We start from the raw sequence: 24,884 nt of genomic DNA on the forward strand, positions 1-24,884 counted from the left end.
AAATTTAATATTCAACTAGAGCTCGAGAATTCAAGAGCATAAAAGTCTCAGGAGGTTCACAGAGGCATATGCTTCTACACCCCCAAAGCAGGAACTGTCTCTGAATGCAGAAAATTCCTTACTGCTTCAAAATTCAACAGCCCTGGATGCAATCAAAGGGGGGGATAGCTAGAGCTGATGATTGACAAAAGAGGAGAATTCAGGTGGAGCTGATATGGACCCTGACCTGTGACTATCTATCAGCAGATAGATTGTGCTATGATGAGGCAGAAACAATGGGTATGCTTCAGTGAGGAACTCTGGCCCTTCTCTGCTCTTATCTCCTAGGCCAGTGTTCTTTTGGACCAAGCAGCGCTTCCCTTTCCACCCCAATCTGCTAAGGCATGAAGCATTTAAGGTTTTCTTGGCAGCCTCTCAACTGAATAATTTATTATCATTCAGGAGCATGAGATAAAAGATGCACCAGACAATGGCTACAAAGGACAGAACACTAAAATAAGAAGGCTTGTTGTTACTGCATTGGAGAAAACATGCTGTGCTAACCAGCGTCACATGTGCATTAGGATCTACGATCACAGACAATTGTCTGAGTCTACAAATGTCCTGTGCCTAAATTTGTCATTATCCTATTGTTAAAATGTGACAGATCTGGATTTTAGAGAATATGAACAGTCATGCATTTAATGGCCAACAGGCAAGATTACAACTTTACAAATATCAGCAGAATAAGAGGATGGTGTATGACTTTGAAGTTGGTCATTCTACCACTCATTTTCTTATATCAGATTCCTTTTTTTAAATATTAAATGATCAAGCACTTCCTGATCATAAAACCACGACTTCTGTTCCAGTTAATGATGTTTCCATAATTCCATTCAAATTTCGGAAGGAGATGAACTAGATAGATTCTTTACCATGGAATAGGGCTGAAGAGGCCTGAGCAGTTCATGATGCTATTTTAATTGTGCCAATGATGGCTATGCAAACGGATTTGACCGAGCAACGGTGACCGCATGATGAATATGGCTAAAATATTATGATCCAAACAAACCAAGATGATGACGAGAGAAGCAGTCTTGTGCTGGACCCAAGCATGCAAAAGAGCCATGCGGCATTCTCTCAAACACCTAATCTGCAGAGAAAACAGCACTGAAAGCGAGTCAGTGGATTAAAACGGAAGCAAAGTCACTGAAAACAAGCAACCGCAGTTAACAATTCCCGGCCTCAATCCATCTCAACGGGTGGAGCAAAGGCACAGTTTTTTTGGGGGCGTGTCCTCGGAGTGTACAGATAAAGGTGTCCAGGGCAACGAGGACAGAGGCCATATGATGGCCGTGGGCAAAAGGAGTGCTGTGTTGTGGCTGATATCAGCCTTTTAGTGGAGCACATGGTGAGGTCATGCTCAAAGAGGCCGACATTGGAGCACGCGTTGCCGGTGAGAGGAGAAGCAGAGGCGTACGGTCACCGCCTTGGTGACCTTGGGCCTTCTCAAAAGCAGCAGCAGCTCAGCTCAGCTCTTCTCTTCTCTTCTCTTCAAAAGCAGAGGCTTCTTTTACATAGTTCCATCAATCCATGAAGCACTATACAGTCTCAGCATTAACACTAACTAGAACTCAACTAATACCTCTCTGAAAAGCTTCTATAGAAAGCAGAGATCAACAGACAAGCAATTGCATGTCTTCTTCATGATGGCTTCTGTTCGAGGAGCAAATTAAAGCAACCTTTTGAAGCCTGAAAGTCGTACAATAAATTATAAATCATTAATTCTTCCTTCAAATTAATGAGACACAGGTTACAAGGAAGCATGAGAGACAGCAGTATGCGTGTTAGAAGATAAACATCATTAGACGAGAACATGCCTGCTAATTTACAAGCCCATGCTCGTTAAATTCAGAGTAAAAAAAGCTTTCGAGAAGCACGTCGACGCTTTCTCTTTATGCATCTTTCGCTCCCCATGCAGTCACAGCACGCATTGCCCCCTTGATGATGTCGATCCAGTTCTTGCTGCCTAAATTTAGAGGATTAATCATTAATTATGAACTAAAGGGCAAGAGCTTTTTAATTAATTATTTAGAGGATTAATCATTAATGATGAACTGAAGGGCTAAAGCTTTTTAATTAATTATTCTGTGCGTTAGAATACGCAATAATGAGCTCCTGAGCATTTGATATTTGATGCGTTTGATGGTCCTCTCTCAGTTGCATGGCCTATGCTCAGTCGACATACAAATAAAGTAGACCCGATCTCGAGTCGGATTCAAATAAGATCCGGCCTGAACTTATAACCGGGTCAATGAATCGATTTCTGTTGACCTAACGATTCAATTGGTTAGCCACTGATTCAATAAAAAATTTTATTTTTTTAAAATTCTATTAAGATTTTTTAACTATATATTTTTATTTAATAATATTTATAATATTAATAGTTTGACTCAATATTAATTAATCTACTATTCTATTTTTCTATTCAATTAATTTTTCAATTTAAGTGGGAGTATTCTATCTTTTTATCAAAATTAATTTTATAATTTATTTATTTCTTGAGACTATACTATCTTTAACTCATTAAATTTATTAATTTTATTTAACTCTCTTAATTAGTTAATAATCTTATTTCATTTATTTAATATTAAATTTATAAAAATTATTTGATTTATATAATATATTCAATAATAAATTTATCAAAAAGTATAATTTATTTAATAATACAATTATATATAATAAAAATTATCATTCAACCTATAAAATTAATTAAAAGATATAATATGTGTGAGGTATAAACTGAATGTAATTGAGTCAATTAACAATCATTGGACGCCATTTTGACCATTGGATTTTTTTATTTTTTAAATTTAAATTTTTAAATAAATATATATAATACTAATACTAATAATAATAATAATAATAATAATAATAATAATCCTAAACCGTTATGAATTATGAACTGAACCATGGATCGGCAATTTTGAATCGTGAATTGTAACTGACTTGAACAGTTAAGGTTAAAGGTCAACATTATAGGAATCGTCGAATCGATAGTTCTAAATCATCGATTTCAAACCATCGCACCATCAATTCCACACCATGATCAGCTCTACATACAAACAAGGTTGGATAAAAATTTAAAAAGCATTTACACATCGTAGTAGCTATAATCTACGTGTTCTAGCAACTACAATTCATAGTTGTTAAACATAAAGTTGACCCCAAGAACTTACCTAATCAGTGATTCAATTTTCAAGTAAGGAAGAATAATTCAAGTAATAAACTGGTGGCAAAAAGTGAAGTTGAAGGGGCAACCCCACACACTCAAGGGAATAAATCACGAGGACTTATTCAGCCTTAGGAGAGTGGGCCTCCTAGATAGGAGGCACAAGATAACCCGAAGCCGTATTTGTACCTATCGGAAATTGAACCATGCTTTACTGATGGCAAACCTACTCAAGTACCAATTCGGCTATATGCGAGGGCAAAAATAAATAATTCGGGTAATAAAAATGGGGCCATAGTGATTTTGATGATTAATAAAAAAAGATTTTTCACAATTCCAATAAAAAAATGCTCTTTTAATTTTTGCTCCAAAAAAATTCTCACGCTCAACATAAACTTTGGCATTAGTATGCATGTCCATGTCAATCAAGACTAGCATGTAATCAAGCTAAGCTGTTCGCGAGTTATTCGGATCTCGATTTGAAAAAACATTGTTCAAGTTCGTTCAATTAAGTTAACGAGCCAAGTTCGAGTCTATTGATCGAGCTTGTTGATCTTGAAAATATTATCGAGCTGACTTCGAGTTTAACAATATTTAATTTGTGAGCTTGCGAACGTCATTAAGAGGCTCGCGAATGTGTTCGTTAAGAGTTTCGTGTGTGTATATATATATATATATATATATATAATTTTTTTATGTGTTTAAATATTTATTTATATATTTTAAAAATAATATTTACTCTTAATTTTATATTAATTTTAAAAAATTATTATTTATTAACTTTAAATCATTCTAATTTTATTTATTATTGATCTTTTAATTACATATCGTATTGTTAAAAACTCAATCGATTTTTCTTTTTCTGCATTGATCTCTCAAAAACATATGCCCTCATAGTTGTCCATGATCTCATACCCATTTGTTTTCTCATTAATGTTCTTGCATCTCTTTCTCCCTCACTCACTTGATGATTTCATGTTCTTCTCCTCTTTCATCGATAATACTCTCAAAGATCTAGGCGTGCCAAAAATGAACTCGATCAGAGTCGACATGAAAAAAAAATCAAGTTAGAGTTAGCAGTTTTAGAGTTTGGGTCAGATTAGGTTGGATCCAAAATTTGATCTAAAAATTTTTTTTGATTGGATTTGAGTTGACCTCAATTAAAGGTGAAGCTTGAAATTTGAGTTATTTTGTGATATTGAAGACTTTTTTATTTTATATTGATATCATATATTTTAATTATGTAATATTTATTTTATGAAAGATTTAAATTTTTTAAATAATTATTTTTATGGAGTAATTAATAGTTTAGACAATTAAAATTTTAAATTTAAATATTTAAATCCATAAAATATAATTATCACATTTAGACGAGGTTTGTTATTATGTGTTGAAATTAAAATATTATTATTATGTGTTTTGGATTTTTATTTAATTATTTTATTAAAGAATAAGAGATAATATTGTATTGTAAAAAATTAGATCCAATTGGTCGGGTTATTCTAATTGGTCCGAGTTCAAGTTCTAGTTTATAGTATTTAGGTTGGTTCGAGTCGATCTGGGTTGGATTCGGATTGAGATTTTTTTTATAATACTCTTGTTTCAACCCAATCCGAACCCACTCGATCTACCTAAATTGACACCCCTACAAAGGCAGATCAGGACAAGTCAACTTAAGTGGATTGTAGGTCAGATGGATCGATCCATGATTGGTTTGAATTGATCCACGGATTTAGAAAAAAAAATATCAATGAAAATTCAAAACAAATTACCCAATCCAATGGTGATATAGAAAAAAAACTAAATGGAAAATTCAAAATAAATGACCCATTCTAAGGGTTGAAATAAAAGAAAGCAACTTTTTTTCTCTCTCTTAGGTAAAAGTAACTCAACCCATTCAATAAATAAAAAAACAAAGAAAGCCCTTTGTTCTCTTTATCTTGGGTAAAATCATAAAAGTAAAATCCTACTTCAACTACCATCCGTCTCAACGCTTTTGTGAATCGTCAACTTCCATCCACCTCGCTACCTCAGCGCCTCCATGAATCACTTGCAGAGAACACCTCCCCATGAATCACACCGAGAATGATAGTCCGATAACTGATCATCCCTATCTTTGATCTTCATCTTGACAGTCCCTATAATCTCTAAGCTCGAACCCACCAACCCCGGTAGTCTTTCGACCTTGATCTCCATTCTCCAAGCTCTTGTTTGAGGTGAGATTTTTTTGCTTCCTTTCCCAGTTTCCTTCTATTTCATTTATGGTTTCCATAGCCTTTTGCTCCTTGTCCTCAATCCATGTCCTGCATGATCTGTGCTTGTGCGTAGCTATTGAGCATGGCAAGACACACAACCGTGCTTGTTGTTTCTTTCTTTGCCCGTGCACACTGTGTTGGTGCAAGAAACACTAGTTTTTTCTAAGAATTTTGATGTTTAACAATACACCTAGGTCTGATCAGTTTGACCAAGGGTTGATCCAAACAGGACCTAACATTTCAATGTGAGTGAAGTCTAGTTAGGTCAGTTTGACCAGAAGACTAGCGAGAAGTCCTAGTCAGTTGGACCAGGCAAGAAGTCCTAGTTAGTTAAATCGGACAAAGAGAAGTCCTAGTTGAGGCTAGGCAGGGAAAGTCCTAGTTGCCGCTAGGCAAAGGAAGTAATGAACTGGAGGATTGGGCAAGAAAAACCTAGTTGGAGGCTGGACAGGAAGTCTTGGTGAGTGAAGCTGGGCAAGGAAGTCCTGACTGGAGGTTGAACAAGAGAAAGTCCAAATAGGTCAAGAGTAATTGGATGTTTGGCAAGTGACAAGTCTACTTATGAAGTGACTAATCCTAACTGGAGGTTAGACAAGAGAAAGTCTAAACAGGATGTTTGACAGATGGGAAGTCTACCTATATAAGTGATTACTCCTAACTAGAAGTTAAGCAAGGGTAAGCTAGTAGGTTAGACCTACAGAGTAAGACTTAGGTAAGTCTAGTAGGTAAGACGAACTATAGGTAGGTTTAGGTTGCTTGTTTGTTTGTATACTGATCTTGCAGGGACCAGGAGCTGGAAGCAAGATGGAAGAAGCATAAGAGGAACAAATAGAAACAGTCAAACCAAATTCAGAGTCAACTCAGGTCAAATTTGAGTTGACTAGATTTGAGCACTCGGATGTTACTCTAGGTGCTCGGATGGTGCAGGCGCCTAGATCAAGAAGAATCGGCCTCGATAAAGACCGAAGAGATTGGATTGGATTGAATCTAAGCGCCCGAATAAGAATCCGGTTGCCCGAAAGGGTCTAATAAGGGGTCTTAGCGTGGAGCACTAGGCTAACCCTAATCTTCACTACTCTTTATCCTACGGTGTTGTCGAACGTGACTGCACACACAAACAACACTTAGGATGTGATTTCTGTTTGCTTATTATCAAGTTTGGAATCTTTGCAATTAAATTAACATCAACCTTTTCTCTAGTAGCAAATAAAACTTGTTTGCTTGTAGAGTGATTAATTGTTTTGATGCTTAAAACTTGCTTGCTTGTAGCCTTTTTTATGCAATTTTTATACAGGACTTTTGTATTCAATGTCAACTCCGCATTTATCAACTGAAGATTCTGCCATAAACCCTATTGTGGGAGAAATTCAACCTTTAGCAAATAATACCAATGAAACAATTCAAACCAATAATGTGCAACAACCTGAGACAATTGAAGAAGAGGATGAAAGTCCATATGCTCCAAAGAAAAGAAAACGGACATCCAAAGTGTGGGATGACTTTAAAGAGGTTACTCTTCCGAATGGGACAATAAAGGCTGAATGTATTCATTGTAAACATCGGCTCACAATAAACAAGTCTGGTGTTACATCCCATTTTTTGAGGCACCTCAAGGGTTGTATGAGGAAGCAGATTAGTGAGAAAGGTCAAAATAATCTTACCGTCTCTACAACTATTGTTGAATTAGAAACTGTCAATGCTGTCCAGAATTTCAAATATGATCATGGGAAGATAAGGGAGATTCTTTCTCACATGATCATTGTTCATGAGCTGCCATTCCTTTTCTCAGAATATGAAATATTCAATTTATTGATGAGGACAACGACTCCACATTATCAGAAAGATTAGTCGTGCTACTGTGAAAAAAGATTGCACAGCTTCTTATGAAATTGAGAAGAAAAAAGTAATGACATCATTAAAAGATGTGAATAGGGTTAGTGTGACTACTGATTTATGGAAGTCAGATCAGAAGATTTCATATATGGTTGTCACTTGTCACTATGTGGACTCTAGTTGGAATTTGCAGAAGCGGAATCTGAATTTTTTAGATGTTCCTCCACCTCATAATGGTGTTTCCATTTGTGATGTGTTAAATAAGTGCTTGGTTGAATGGGAAATTGAAAATAAGGTATGGTCAGTTACAGTTGATAATGCTAGCTATAATGATGTAGCTGTGAGGATGTTGAAGGATAATCTCTCCTATAAAAATAATCTTCCTCTTGGTGGCAAATTATTTCATGTAAGATGTTGTGCACACATCTTGAATCTGTTAGTGCAAGATGGGTTATCTGAGATCCAAGATATTATTTTCAATGTGCGTGAAAGTGTGAAACACATAACTGCCTCAGAGACTCGTGTTACTATATTTAGTGAAATTTCAAAGCAATTGAAACTATCTTCAAAGAAGCTTGTTTTGGATTGTTGCACAAGGTGGAATGCAACATTTTGCATGTTATCAGCTGCTTTAGAGTTCAAAGATGTTTTTCCTAGATATGCAGCAAGGGATGCAACTTATACTTTTTTGCCAAGTGAGGAGGATTGGAAGAAGGTTAGTGTTGTTTGTTCATTTCTTGAGGAATTTAATGAAGTAACTCATCTCATTTCAGGAAGTGAATATCCTACTTCTAACTTGTTCCTTACTGAACTTTACACTATAAAAAGTTGTTAAATGAAGCAAGTGCAAATGAAGGAAGTTTCATGGCAGAAATGGCTAACAAGATGAAGGCTAAATTTGATAAATATTGGGGTGATAGCAACTTATTGATCTCTATAGCAGCAGTGTTAGATCCAAGGAATAAGATGAAGTTAATTGAATGGTGTTTTCCGGAGATCTATTCTGTTAGTGATGCAATTGAGCACATTTCTATGATTCGTGAGACATTGCACATGTTGTACAATGAGTATGTTGAAGCTCATAAGGCTAGTGTTGGTAGTAGTAATGTTCAAGGTGAAACTCAAAGAGAAAGTTCTATTGGTCAGAGCAATTTAAATGGAAGAGGAAAAGGTAAAGTAAGGGCACAATTTTCTAATTACATTAAGAATGTTGACAGTGTTGAGCAAGTAAAATCTGAACTAGATGTGTACTTGGATGAAGGGTGTATTATTTGTGAAGATGAAACTGACTTTGATGCATTGTCATGGTGGAGAATTAACAACTTAAAGTTTAGGATCTTATCAAAAATGGCTTGTGATGTACTATCAATTCCGATAACTACAGTGGCTTCTGAATCAGCTTTTAGTGCCGGTGGTAGAGTAATTGATCCTCATCGTGCTTCTTTGGGAACAGACACAGTCCAAGTATTACTTTGTGCATCAGATTGGTTGCGTGCTCATTATGGAATCAAGAGAAAATCAAAAGTGAGTACATAAACATCCTATTTAATTAGTTGTTTACTTGCTATCATATGTTTTATATATTATTTTGTTCATGTCTAAATGTAATTTTTTGATACTATGTATGTAAAAGGAAAAATCAGAGATTAAAGAAATTCAATTGACTTAGATGTTGCTTTCATTATCACCTTTCAAGAGGTATTGACAAAGTCATCATTTTATCTTGTGATTTTCCTATGTAGTTTCATGTAACATATTGAAAAATTTTCTTATAATTTAAATATCTTGTTCTTAACTATTTCAACTTTTGATTATATGACAACAAGAAGATTTGACAATAAGAAGATTAAAAGTAAGGTTGAAAGAAGCTTCAGGTGCCTATTTTCAATTGTAAGGTTATTCATTGTTTAGTAGGTGATTATTTATAGTCATAAATTCTCAATTTGATTAGCTTATATTTAGTATCATGCTCCAATATCAAATAATTAAAGGCAAGAATCAATGTATAAAAAATATTGTTTATTCCTTGGGTGCATCATAGACCGCCTTTGCCATTTTCGAAATTTGCTTAATGGGTAGGTGTCCATTGTGCACTAAATTTTCATTCATGATTAAGTCCTCTACTGTTACACATTCCTATATTTTAATATAACATGGCTCTCAGCTTCCCTAGTTTTACTATGCATATTAAATTTTCTTATTTTTGATGTTCCATTCTTTTCTTTCATTTTCATATTCAGTCCATTTTTATCTAAAGAATGACTCAACTGGAACCTTGATTTTGCTTAACTATATCTTAGGCTTCACAATATTTTTTTTTGCATGACTTTATTGATTTTAGATTTTCTTTTTTCAACTTTATCTGATTTTATTTGCAGTTCAATATTTTGTTAAAAAGACTGACATTGTTAATTTTTTTTGACCAGTTATATATCATTAAAAAGACTAACATGTGAATTTTCCACATAGTTACATATAATATGTTATTTTACTGTGAGTTTGTTAGATGCATAATAATAACTTGTATTTTGCAGGTTTACTAGTCTGAAGAAATAAACTGTAGGGCATTGAACCAACTCACTTGAATGTACAAGTTAAATTGTCTGATATTGTCCACATTTGGCATAAACTTGATTTCTTTATGTTTGGATGTGAACCTGTGACATAACTTGTCAATTTTACTTTTTGTTGTACAAAATGATTTATAATGATTTTATGTATTTTGAAAACTTTTATTGTAATTTCCTTGCTTGTAATTTTCATGTTATGTATTGTTAAGAAATATTAAGTGTGAAGGATTTATGTGGCATGTGTTGACATTTTAAGTTATTTAATATTTTGTTAATTTGATACTTATGGCTTTGATTTTGATTTTGTATGTTATGTATTTATTTTTACAAGTAATTTTCATATTTTGTATATAGTTGATTTTCATGTACTATAGGGGATTTTAATGAGCTCGAACTCGAGCACAATTTTGTGCTTAACGAACTTGAACTCGAGCTTGATTATTTGCTTAACAAGCTCAAACTTGAGCTTGCTTATCGATCTCAAAATGATATCTTAACAAGCCAGGTTCGAACTAAACTCATTTAACTTTTAAACGAAGTTATTTTTGAACGAGCTCGAACCGTTCACGAACTATTTAATTTCGTTACGAACCGAGCTCGAGCTTAAGCATTAAAGCTCGAATCGAACTCGAGCCGAGCTCAAGCTTAGGGAAAAATCAAATGAGCCAAGCTCAAGCCTCTTACTATTTGGCTTGGCTAGACTCGATTACACCCCTAATCAAGACCTACCTACCCTTGGTTAATTTGGTTGGGGGTACGACTAGAGGTATAAATGAACCAAATCGAGTTGAATAGTACGACAATATTGACATTTGTGTTTGAGCTTGAGCTTGAGCTTGAAAAATATGTAATATTCAAATTTGATTTGAAACTTCAAAAAATAAATAATTTTGATTCGACCTTAGTTTCAAATAAAATTCAAGCTTGAGTTCAATTCGAATTGTTTCAACCTTAATACGAGCAGAATTGAACTATAATTTAAAATGATTTAAATTTTAAGTTTGATTTAAGTTATTCGAATCTTAATTTATACTTATTTAAATTAAAATTATATAAAATTATTATATATTCAAATTTGATTTGAAAAAATTATCAAATATATTGAAGTTTGACTCAAATTAAATAATTTCAAATACAAATTAAATATTTTCCTAACTGACGCAAAAAGTTAGCGAACAGATCAAGCTTATGACAAAGCTTAACTTAGGTCATGTCAAGTGCAACCCAAGTCGCATCGGATAGACCATGTGACCTGTTTCAAACCTCGTGCATGTCTCCTACTTTTGCATATGCAAATGCAAATGCAAATGCGGGTGAAAAATACATATATATATATATAGAGGTTTGATATCCCGCGCAACTCATTCCTACGCGATCCGTGCGCGACCGTCGACCCCCGCCCACTTCCGCCGCCGTCGCGCCACCATCCGATCACCGCCGGCCACCGGACCCGGACCGTTGGATGCGCAACTCGCCGGCGCACATTCCGGCATCGGATTCCGGTCGGATTACGGCCGGAATCCGACCGGAAACAGGACAGTGCCCAACGGCCACTGTTGGCCGGAAATCAGCCGGATTCCGGCCGAATCGCGGTCGGAGACCGGCCGCGGTCGACGCGCCGGCGCCGGGCGCGTCGACCGTGGCCGGTCTCCGGCCGTGATTCAGCCGGAATCCGGCCGATTTCGGCCGGAATCGGCCAACAGTAGCTGTTGGTCGATTCCGGCCGAAATTCGGGCGGATTCCGGCCGAAATTCAGTCGGAATCCGGCGACCAGTCCGGCGCCGGTGAGTTGCGCATCCATCGCCGCCGGTCCTGTGGCCGGCGGTGGCCGGACGGGGGAGCGGCAGCGGCGAGAACGCCGACGACGCAGAGAAGCTACAGTGATTTTTCGCGATGAACGGCTTGGATTTTTCACGATGAACGGCCGGGATCGCGTGCGCACGGGTCGCATTTTTTCGTTCGCGCAGGATATCAAACTCGTGTATATATATATATATATCGTCGGCGTTCTTGCCGCTGCCGCTCCCCCGTCCGGCCACTGCCGGCCACAGGACCGGCGGCGATGGATGCGCAACTCACCGGCGCCGGACTGGTCGCCGGATTCCGACTGAATTTCGGCCGGAATCCGTATATATCAGAGGCTCTAGCACGCCAAGGTTGAGTCAATCAAAATCCAATTGTTCCCACCATTATATTACTTTTGCTTTTCCTTTTGCTTTTGAAGAGAGTCGTAGACGTTGACAAGCATGCTGGAGCAGTCAACGCGACTGAAGACATGCATGGCATTGGCAAAGCACCGGTGTGTACTACGTTTCACATCATTATATTTTTGAACTTGAGTTTCATGGCTTTGAGGTGCCATGGACGACGAATATGACTTTAATTATCCTCGACAAGGTACACCCCTTTTCATTATAAATTGTCCTTGTTATCTTTTTGTTGGTTGCCACGATCGAGCAGGATTCCCAATATGATGCAGCATGCAATTGTGTGATTATAATGGACCCAATGCCTTCACAACCTATTAGCTGTGGCTTAATTAGCTAGCGTAAACAACAAACATGAGTGTATTAGAATTGTGCTGAGCTCAAGAATGCGTGTGAGTCATGCTTGATCTTTTTGTTTTTTTTGTTTTGCCAAACATGAGTTGGGTGGAAACCTCCTCTCCAAGGTCATGTTTGGATAAACTCTCTTGACTTAGTGTTCCCATTAAACAGCTTACCCGAGCAATGGCATCCTTGTTGAGTTGTTTTTTTCGACCTCATCCTCTGATAATTCTTGACAACTGCAGTCACCATACTCTGCGGTCAATAACTGTCAGATGTTAGTCTTCGCCATTGCCTCGCCTAGAGGCTGACCCTTTTTCATTGACTCAGTCGAATCTCGACTTGTGTGGCAGTCCACGTGGATCTTCTTCTTATCTGTTTATATAAGGGCGGATGAAAGTAAGTGAAGGTATAATTTTCTCTCACATATAAAGGTCTTTGTTCTCTCTCTCAATTCTTTTGTCTTTTCCTCACGCACATGCGAGCTTCACTCTCAGCCTGGAGTGGATTTGAGCGTCGGAGGAGTCGCGTTGATCGCGTCAATGCCCATTGATGAATGTTAACACATAGGATCATATATTCCACTGAGAGATGAGTAGAGGAACAAGAAGAAAGGAGGGAAGGGAGAGACCTGAGCACGAAGGAAAGCCATCAAGTTTGATAAGATATCCAACCTCAAAGATGTGTGTGTTTTTTAAACTTAACGGTAGATTATTACTATTAGATTTTTTTTGTATATCTTCAAATAATACATGTGCGTTCCATTAGATAAGATAGAGGAATTGATTAGATATATTATTCTTGAGAAAATGAAGTTGGGGAGATTGATTAGTAAAATAAAGTGGGAAATATTAAAAGTGATTAAAATAAACTAAGTATGAATTAAATAGGCTAATGTCAGACAAATAGTCAAGTTGAATTAAAACTAAGGATAGCATGAGTCATAGATATGAGCTAGCAAGTTAAACATGTGAGAGTGAAATATATCAGCTGAGCGATTCAAAGGAACTAGACAAATCGAACCAAAGATAAGACATAAATCAATTAGGGCAAGTGGAATAACAAGCTAAATGAGAAGTCTTCTGAGCAATGGTGCAGCGGTAAGATGCTTAATGGTTTATCTAAATATTCACGATTCGAATCTTAACTACGATACACTATGGGACATTTTCCTCCGATGAAAGTAGGATACTCCAAATTCAGGGGTCAAATAGTTTCATAAAATGTTCTTGATAGAAAAAATATGAGTGAAAGATCTCACTGAATTGAATTTGATCCATGAATCTAAGAAATAGTGAGAATTCTTGATCTCTCTCAATATTTCTCTCAATTCGACGATCTAGGATTTGAATTGATGTCTCTTCATTGATATTTAGATCTCCTCCGATGAAGATTGTTGGTCCGGTAGCTCCGGTAGTATGCAAATTGATATGACTCGTCGAGGCTATTGTTCAACACTATCTCCGTAAACGATATTGCTCCGCTACGGTGCTAACGGATAGTAGCAATTCGTTCGCAAGATACAACGACAAACGTCTCGGAATAGTAGCACTCTAAATTCCGAGACTAGCGAACCTTCTCATAGGCTTTTTGAACTCCGAATGCACAAGATGAGATGAATGCACAAGGAACGAGGAGAATCGATGAATTGATCGATGAAATTTTCAATCTGGAAGGATCTATTTATACTAAGTGAAGATGTAAAATACCGAACTTACTTAAAAGCCCAAATAGAAGCCCAGCCCAATTAGCTTGGAAATCAGCCCAAAAGCCTAATTAGCTAAAGGGTTATTGGATGAGGGTTATAGGTTTGTTGGATTTTGGATCCGACCCGTTGATGCCGGTTAAAAGGGGATCCCGATCGCGAGTTTCTCCGAGATCCCGATCGCGCGAGGAGAGCCTCTGTTCCAGTAGTCGATCCTCTGCTTCGTCTCCTTGCTGTCGACGCCGACTGATCTAGCTCCAGCGCCGGTGCCAAATCGGGAAGGGAGGCCGGCGATCGAAGGTGGAGGCGAGTGGAGCTTGAGTTCTCGTCGAAGGGAGCTTGATCGGCGGCGGTGAATCGAACCGAAGGTTGAGGAAGAAGCCGGTAAGTGTTGATTTGGTTGATTTCTAGGGTTCTTGAGTGTGGTCTTATGGTTTCTTCCGAATTTCAGAGCTCAGATCTGGAATCAGATTGGGTTTTCTAATCTTGGCCGGCGGTGAGGACTGCGGTTGGCTTCAGCCACAAGCAAGAACAAGAAGGAAGGGGATCTAAGGCACGTAGTTGAGGTAAGGGTTAGAATTTGATGGTGTGTATAGTTTTGGCGTTGAAATGTTGATTGATTCCCTTCTCCACAGATTGTTACAGTGGAGTTTGTTGTTCGGCCTTAAGGAAGAAGATAGTGAAGGGAAATGGCCGGATCTAGGGCTTGGAACAAAGCATAGATCAGAGGTAAGCATATTGTTAATTCTATGCTGGTTGTTTTTGGATTAGTAAAGGATTTGATGGATCTAGTTATGTTGGATTGATTAGCTTACTGTTGGATGAATATTTTGGTTGATGGTTATGTGTGATCAGTTGGAATTGTTGTTGATCTTCTACTGTTGGATTTATTAGCTTACTAGGATGGGATTAATTAAGCTAAACTAGATGAGTTGGGTTAACCTAAGGGTTGGGTTAGGTTTGATCTTGATTAATTATTGTAATTAAGGGGATATTGTTTATCCTTGTTGCAGGACCTTGATTTGACTGGTCTTATTATTTGGATTATATTTTCTGGGGGTTCTAGCATTTACAGACTTCAGATCAGGTGGGTACCCTGTACCTGGTCAATACAGGTTCTCTATAGTGCATGTTTCTTCCTGTTGTTTCCTACCATGTTGAAACTGTTGTTATTTAGTTAATTACTCCGTTGACATCTGTTGATACTCGATGCTTGATACTTTTTGTTGACCTTCATGATGATCGGTATTTATACTATCCTATTCACATGTTGGATATATAGTTGTCATCTTATACCTTTGTTGATTGACACATGCTGGTTGACCTTAGGATTACCTATCTATTGTTAGAACGAATCCTAACTGTTGTAACTTTGACCTATGTTCCCTTTAGGGATTCCTGTTGAACATGCTATATGATTGTAGCTATTACATGTTGGGATGATCACCATACATTCATACAGTTGTAGTTGTTGTTGTTGGTGGATCTTACCTGCACCGTGTTGAGGTGTCACATAGGTAAGATGTTCGCACTATAGTTGGGTGCCACCAGGACTGGCTCTCTAGCCCTCCTGCCACACTGCCGCTCCCCACTTATTTTGGTGGTCAGTTGATGGAGGTTGTGCAGTATGTCCTGTCGTGCTCCCCACTTCACTGCCGTGAGTGGAGTGACTGGGGACGATGTGTGCAGACAGTGACGGATATTTTGGTTGCTATGATTGCTACGTGTTTACATGCACCGTTGGTAGGTTGATATATATATTTTATTTACTTGCATCATATGCTTACGATTGTTGCATTTGCTTGCTATGACTGTTGCACTTGTATGACATTACATACATGCTACATGTAGATTTCTTTGTTCGTTGCACAGTATGATCTATTCTGGATTTCCATACTGATAGACCTTGATATATCCTGTTGTATAGTAGGATTTATTCCTATTCTGTTTCTGTTGATATACCATGATTACTACCATGATCCATGATGATACCTGCTAGCTGTAGTTTATTTCTTACTCAGTCTATTCCTGCTCCTTTCAGTTGATTCTTATATTATTCCTGTTGTTGTACTTTACATGCACTTCTTCCTGTACCCACTGAGTATTTAATACTCACTACCCAGACCCTGGGGTTGTATTGATTTCTCCACAGGTAGTAGATAGATTACTTGGAGCTTGGAGAGGTTGCCTGGTCGTATCCATCTCACCTTCGGAGGTTTTCTGTTGGTTTGTGTTCAGAGTTTTCGTTATTTCGATATGGTTTATAGTGTATTTGGTTATGGACTTGTAGTATGTACATGGACTATATTGTGTTGGTTGGTATTCGTGGTATTCATAGTTCGGATTTACGATATTTTTCTGTATCGTCGATTTTGCTTATCGTGGACATTTTGCTTGTGATGTTAGTGGTTATGGCCGTGTGGGCCTTATTTTGCATGGACATGTGTATGTGTGATGTGTTAAGGACGTGTAGTCCTTATTCCAGCCGCCTGTGGCTGTGTATGCATGTTTGTATTAGGGAATTGTCATAGTTACTGGGGAGATGCTGCCGAAATTTTTCGGACGGCCTTCCCGGGGCGTGACAGAAGAGGTCGAATGAGTGGATGTAACCCTTGGACAGGATCAATCTGGGTCGTCCGATCTGGAGGGTTGTAACCCTTCATATAGCCCTCTTAATCTCATCCATTAGATCTGAAGGGTTGTGACCCTCAGATCTCTCCTCTGGTCATTAGCCGTCGGATCTGGATCTAATGATCCATTCGATCTGACGCTTCAGATCAGGTCTCATCCCAGCGGTCAGATCGTGACTCTTCACGATCCAACGCTCCAGATCGCAACACACGCGATACATCACACCTCTTTGATCAACGGTTGTCATCCGTTCGCCCAATCATCAGTCCAGTCATCTCTTCTTGCCCACGTGGATGTCACATAGGCAATGTCACATCACATGCGCGCTTTACATGTCACCCGAGTGTCACGTAGGCACGACTATGTCCGCTGGAGCATAAATTTAAGCTCCTTAATGCTTCTCGCGACCACCTACAAAGCGCCCATTGCATGACAGGTGGCAGGCTCACAGGTGCGAGCACCTGCTCGTCCCTGAGAAGAGAGCACATGGTCTTTTTGTGTTAACTCCATTAACACAACATCATTAATAAGGAAAGAAAATCCATCGAAACTTTTAGATGTGGGACTATTCCCCATGCATTTCTTATATATAACATTAATTAATAATTAATATTATTCGGGCCAACTTTAAACAATTAATTTCTCATTCACCCTTAATCAGTTTTGAGCAAATTAATAGTCTAAATCTATCTACGCGAAACGTAGATTTCGATTTTGAAGTCAATTATGACTTTCATCAATTGATGATATTCTGATTTTTTTATAAAACCGTATTGGTCCATTAAGGTCCCAATATCCAACAAAGATTGTATTTGAACTAAAATTTATTTATTTCGGATAGTAAAAATTAAATACTTAGATTACAAAGAGAGATTGGTCAATCAAGTAATTGCTATTAAGTTTTTTTTTAATTTTCATCCATGCCAATTTTTTTCACTTATATCTTTTTCCTTTTTTTTTTGAGTTGGACGAAAAAAATAAAAAGACTTCCATTATTTTTATTATCTTCAAAATGACATCTTCCCCTTTTTTATTTTCAAAATATCTTTATTTCAATGTTATTGTAATAGCTTTTGTTAAAATTATTGCGTGCAGTAATTTCGGACATATATACAAGTAATTTTAGTCAAATTACTCTATATTATATTAATTTTAAAATAATTTTGACTAAATTAAATAATTTTAATTATATTTAACTAATTTTGATATGAAAAAGACATTCTAATATAATATTATTTTTCAATCAAGTTGGAGCAATTTTATGTCGATGCAATCGCCCTCGGCCAATGTTTGTCTAGGTTGATCAAGTTCGAGTTGACTTGAATTAGGATTTTGATGTTTGATCAATATGTTAGTTGAGCAAAAATTCAAATAGGTCAAGGTTGATTAGATATTTGACAAGATATGAAAAATCCAAATGAGTCATAGTTGACCAGATACTTGATAGTCGAAAGTCCAATAGGAAGTTGGCACGAGAATCAGGTCACATGGTCTATCCGGGCCCAAAGAAGTGATGTCCGGGCACCTGAATCCCTTCCGGGTGCTTGGAATGCTAACATGGTGATTACAAGATCAGTCTTTGCTTCGCTGTGTCTTATCCTTGTTCGGGCACCTAGACTGTTCTAGGTGCCTAAAGGTTGAGGTGTCCTTGTCAATCAGGACTTGCCATCTCATCCGCCTCGCTGGCTCCAAGAAGTGATGTTCTGCCGCCTGGAGCTTATTGGGCCACCTAAACCCTCTAGGCATTTGGATCCAATAGGGGTGTCCAGAACCTCCTTTTTTGATTTTCCTTTAAGCTTGCTTTTCTGCATCACAGAGTTAGAGAAATACAAGTATAATACAAGAAATTAAGTCAATTTTATAATTGTCTGATCTTGACTTTTGGATTTCTTGTGAAATCCTAGGTCAGACCGACATGTACTATTTCTTTCAAGGGAGCGCGCCCTCACCCACTCATCTCAGAAGATTTTACTTTTCTACCAAACATACGATCCAAACCTGTTTGAACTTCCTGTTCAGCATCCGATCCTCTGATCCAGACTTTCTTTTCATTGTCCGATCTTCATTGACCCATCAACCTGCTAGACGTCTAGTCCACTGACCCGCCTAGACTTCCCTGTCTGGTGTTTTTGATCTGTCAAGTCTTCCTTGCTCAGTCCCACTAACCAGGATTTCTTTGCCTAATCTGCAGCTAGGACTTTGCCTTGTCTATCCTCCAGCTAAGACTTTCCTGTGCTATTTGCATACTCAGATCACACTACAAAAAATAGATATTTAGGGATGAAATTTTGGGACGAAATTTGTTTGTCGCAAATTAGCAACAAATTCTACGACGAAATCATTTTTTGTTGCTAATTAGCAACGACATTTGCGACAAATAAAGATTTGTTGCTACATTAGCAACGAATAAATTTCATCGGAGAAATATAATTTGTTGCCAAATTCATCGCAGATTTGCGACGAAACAATAAATCATCGCAAAACCATGGGTAATTTCAAAATCATAGACATTCAGCGATGAACAGCCTGTTCGTCGCCAAATTCAATGATGAACAGCGTGTTCGTCGCCAAATCGACGACGAACGGGCTCGTTCGTCGCCAAAATCAGCGACGAACACCGTGTTCATCGACAAATTTGGCGACGAACAGCGTATTCATCGCAAAATCTACGACGAACAGCATATTCATCGCAAAATATGCGATGAATCGCTCGTTCGTCATCGATTTTGGCGACGAACACGCCAATTAGCGACGAATTTGGCGACGAATTACTTGTTTCGTCGCAAATGTTTGCAACAAACAGAAAGTTTTCGTCGTAGAAATTTGGCGACGACTTTATAGCAACGAAAATTTTTTGTCACAAATGCTGTTTTTTTTGTAGTGTCAGCTCATCTCATTAGTCCACAATTTAATCTTAAATTTGAACCCTTTAGCATTATCAAAATATAAGTTCAATTATCTGGTGCTCCCTGCACCAACAATCTCTCTCTTTTTATTATGACAATCTAGTTTAAAGTTAAGTATCAAATAGACGGAAACCATTTTGAAAGCATTTTTAAAGTTAAACACCATTAAAAAAAAACTCCCTGTTAATTCAATTTCTCTCTTTCAAATTAACATGGTCTTTTTAGCTTAACTTTTGAAAATCACTTTAACTTTTGAAAGAACATGAAAAGATTTTTTCTCTCCTCTTAAATTAACATGGTCTTTTTAGTTTGACTTTTGAAAACCACTTAACTTTTGAAAGAACATGAAGAGATTTTTTCTCTCCCCTAAATTAACGTAGTCTTTTTAGCTTAACTTTTGAAAACCACTCGGCTTTTTTTAAAAAAAAAACTTAGTCTTAGTGTAAGAAAACTTGGTCGTTTAAAAGAAAAGCATAAAAAAGCTTAGTAGCTGTAGTTTGGAAAACACTTTAAAATGGTTGGAAATGTAAATAGAAATAAAGAAATGGAAGGATAGAGAAGATCCTCATATGGAGGAGTTTTAGTTTTATATTGGTAGTTGAGGGGCAACTTAATTGGTTTATATTGTATCACAAGCATTGATGTTGTGAACAAATGCATGGGAAGAGGCTCTCTCTCATACGTAGGTGCGCAAGGGGGTGCAAATCCAGGGCCCGGATTGCACCCCGCAAGGTAACTTGTTTGCGAGCGTGACCTGTGCGCGTCGAATGTCGGACCGGTCATGACATAATTTGCCCAAGCAGATCAATCAATATTTTACCATCCCGTTCCATTTTTGTAACGGACAAGTTAATGACTTGGCGTTGAAATGATCGAGTATTATTACTGACGTTTCAAATCAAACCATTAATCAATTCGCCGGTGATAGTCTTTGGGTGTAATCAGTTCGCCGGGAACGTTCTGTGTTTGATCGTTTCTCCGGTCCTGTCGTTGTATCCTAAGAAACAGACATCCGTCGTGACCTCTAAGCACCATTGGAGGGGACGAATCTGTTTGAAGGAAGCTGCATTGAACGCAGGCCTCGGCATCATTCGTCTCGGCACTCGACGTCACGGCCTCGGCTCTCGGCCACTCGACGTCTCAGACTCGGCGTCTCGGCTATAGGCTCTCGACGTCTCGGACTCGACGACTCGGATCGGTAACTTGGCCACTCGTTTCGACAGTCGACTCTCGGCACTCGGCCACTCGACTCGGCAACTCGCAACTCGGCAACTCGGCCACTCATCTCGGCAGTCGGCTCTCGGCTCTCGGCTCGGCACTCAGAAGTCGGCCTCTCGGCAACTCGGCCACTCGTCTCGGTAGTTGAGTATTCAGCACTCGGCGTCTCGGCACTCGGCTCTCGGCAGTTGAGCTCTCGGCTCTTGACAGTCGAGCTCTTGGCACTCGGCTCTTAGCAGTCGACTCTCGGCAGTCGAGCTCTCAGCCACTCCACTCTCTCCGGCAAAGATTGTCAGCAAAAACCACTTAGTTTAACTTAGGTAAGTAGTAGTTTGAAAAGCACATTAAAGGCACTTATCTTAACTTTGTAGTTTAAAAACGCGTTAAAAAGAAAAGTAGTAGTTTGAAAAATACTTTAAAAACATTTAACTTAACTTTGTAGTTATCTGAAACATTCCCATTTGACTTAATTAAAAATAAATAAGTTTAATAGGGAGAAGGTTTTGAAATAAGTATTTAGGGTGCGTTTGGTTCAAGTTATGATATATGACCTTGGTTATGTGATTATCAGGTAATCACATAACCAAGGTTATGGGGCATAAAATATAACCTAATGTTGTTTGGTTTACTTTATTTATTTGGAGGGAATAAAATATTACCAGTTTTATATTTACTATATTACCCTTCATTCAATTATATTTTAATATAATTCATTAAATTAATAAGTATAATTTGTTAAATTTATTGTAATAAAATAATTCATTAAAAATAATTCTTTTAATAAAAAATTCATTAAAATAATAAATATAATTTGTTAATTTTATTTTTTAAATTTTAAAATAAATATATATATATATTAATAAAATAATTTATTAAAATAATTATTTTAATAAAATAATTCATTAAATTAATAAATATAATTCCTTAATTTTATATTTTTTAAATTTAAAATAAATTTATATTTCTTTTAATAAAATAATTTATTAAAATGATTATTTTAATAAAATAATTTATTAAATTAATAAAGATAATATGATAATTTTATTTTAATAAAATAATTCATTAAAAATAATTATTTTAATAAAATAATTTATTAAATTAATAAATATAATTGGTTAATTTTATTTTTTTTAAAATTTAAAAAAATATATTTTTTAATAAAATAATATATATATATATATATATATATATATATATATATGTTATTTAAAGAACGACGATGCACTTCTAGTTATACATGTAGGCATGTAGGCTTAGGGTGCAAGTCTAGCATATTTTGGAATATAAAAGTAGACCCGACCCCGGGCTGGGTGCGAATCAGATCAGGCCTGTAATTGGGTCAGCAGGTTGTACCCATTGATCTAGTTGCATGGGCCAAAACTATAACTGGCCCGGCACCCTATCGGGTCGGTTACGATTCCAACCCAATAATAATTGTCGGTTCAAATCGACAGTTAGAATCGTCTGTTCGATGGTATTTTTTATAGTAAAATTTTATTTAAAATGCTGAGACTTTAACTTAGGTCGTCTAATATCCTAGTCAACTATACTACAATTATTGATATTTTTAAGTATTAGTTAATTATTTAATAACTAATCAATGATAGTTTTACTATATTGCTATTATTAATAATTGGAAAAAAATTAAGTAAAAAAGTGAATAATTTCTTTAACTATGTAACAATTCATTTATATTAGAGGGAAGAAGTAAAAATAATTTTGATTGTTTTGAGAGAGTTTTTTTATATTTTTAACTGTTGAGATTATTTGACTATTTTTTATTAATAGTTACAATTTAATGTCAATTATTCTCCCAACTCTATAAAGAAAGAGCTTATTTCATCATTTTCACATCATCTTTTCTACTTTCATCTTTTAATTTTGAAATCTTGATCGATTCGGACTTCAATTCTATAATTATAATGGAAGAAGGAGGTTTATCATCTCAATCTCAGAACAGTAAAAAAATAGTCAATCCGAATGAGGATCACGATATTCAATTTATCGATGACAAACCTGAATAAGTTCGGACACCTAAGATACAAGGAAATACTTGTTAATACCCAATGAAGTTTTAATGTGTAGTCAAATAAGTCTGAAATTTGATCCTTGCTATGTTTGATGTGTATGTCTAAATGTACAGGGACTTAGGATAACACACATGTTTAAGTTGGCAAACCTTGGCAGAAGATGCAAGTAAGCAAGAAGGATGACACGGGAAAGATGCTGACGGGCTTTGTGCATCCAAGGTACGAGGAGCTGCGGAAGAGTACTTTAGCAGAGCAAGAAGGATGCATGGGAGCGAGCAGAAAGGGCTCGGTGCATCTAAGGAACAAGAAATTAGAAGGAAGACTGCATAAAGCTACCAAGGTTGAATTGAGGAGGAAAAAGTTGGCCATTTCCAGGCACTTGGAGCTATTCTAAGCGCCTGAACTCCAAACGTTCTGATGGCCATTTCAAGTCAGAATAAGCCATTGTCTAATGGATTGGGGCAATGCCCACATTGATAGGTTCTAAGCATTCGGATCCCTTTCAGGCACCCGGAAGGCCCAGAGCCGTTATATAGACTGTTGTCAAGTGGATGGAATTTCAACGAGTCCAAGTGCCTGGAAGGCTTCCAGGCGTCCGGAGATGCCACATCAGCACAACGATCAAATCAAAGAAAAAATTATAAATAGACTAAAGTTCAAAGAAAATGATACACACTCAATTTTAATTGTCTTCTATTTGTTATAGTCTTTGCACAATCGTTTAAGAGGCTTCTCCACTTCTGGGTCATTTTCGAAGAAGGATATTTCAGTAGAGATGTTCATAGACTTGGACTAACAACCCCAGGATTATAATCAAATAAATTTTGTGCCTCTTCACTTTTATGTTATATTTGTGTTTAAATATGTGTGTCATTGCTAGTTAATTAGCAAGAGAAATAAATTGATTATTATTGCAGGTCACTATTCACCTCTCCTCTAGCGATCCACGAACCGCCTTCCACTGCACCAACAATTGGTATCAAAGTAGGATTGCTCAGAAGGACTAACTACCAACTCAGCAACTAGATCAGGGAGGTATGGTCGGATCAAACATTCACCTACCGAAGTTTGAGGGCGAATTCACAATTTAGAAAAAGAGAATGGAGGTATTTTTCAAAATAGATTTTGAAATAATGATTTGTATTAAACATAATTTCGAAGTGCCCAAGAACGAGGATGGAGAAGAAATCGATGAACAACGGTGGACCAAAAATGAACGAGACGAGTTCACAGCTAATGATAAGGTAGAGTTCCATCTACTTAATGTGTTACCTGTACAGGAGTTCACTAGCTAGCCCATTATGACTCAGCCGAAGATATCTAGGAAAAGTTCCTAGAACTTCACAAGGGGACTTCAGAAGTAAAGCTAGCTAGAAGGGATTTGCTGAGGAATCAACTAACTCATCTCCAACTAGAGAAGGGAGAAACGGTGGTGCAACTATATGCAAAGCTAAAAGAGATAATCTCCGGTCTCAACAATCTTAGAGAGATATTTACAAATCGAAACACTCTTAGATATGTATTGAATGCATTTTCAAGAACCCAAGAGTAGACATCAATAGTGGACTTGTATTACATCTCGAAGAACTTGGAGGTAAATACGTTAGAAGAATTATTTTCGACCTTGGAATTATATAAATCTCGATGTGCAGGAATTTAAAAACATAGAACAATCAAACAACAACATTGCTCTGCAAGCTAAGAAGGACGACTCAGATTTAGAGATATCCTTAGATATGGATGAAGAAGCATACTTGGTAAGAAAAATGAAGAAGTTTTTTACATTTAACAAATTTAATAAGAACCATATCTCAAAATTGCTAAAAAAAAGGAGAAAAGAAAAGTAAAGTGCTTCAATTGTGACGAAGAAGTTCACATCAAGGATAACTGTCTCAAACTTAAGAAATAACCAAAGGAAAGGGGAACGAAAAGACGAAGCTCAAACACAAAAATTTAAAAGTAATTTGGGACGACCCCTC

The 24,884-nt window shown here is 37.0% G+C and overlaps 1 pseudogene; it reads left to right on the plus strand.

The window, feature by feature from the left end:
* Positions 1-7,915: 7,915 nt before the first annotated feature.
* LOC141821710 (zinc finger BED domain-containing protein RICESLEEPER 2-like) lies at positions 7,916-8,835 on the plus strand (annotated as a pseudogene).
* Positions 8,836-24,884: the final 16,049 nt, after the last annotated feature.

Source organism: Curcuma longa, chromosome 2 (genome assembly GCF_044706935.1).
Source record: "Curcuma longa cultivar G26 ecotype Majalengka, Jawa Barat chromosome 2, ITB_CL_G26_1.1, whole genome shotgun sequence".
Classification (NCBI taxonomy): Eukaryota; Viridiplantae; Streptophyta; class Magnoliopsida; order Zingiberales; family Zingiberaceae; genus Curcuma; species Curcuma longa.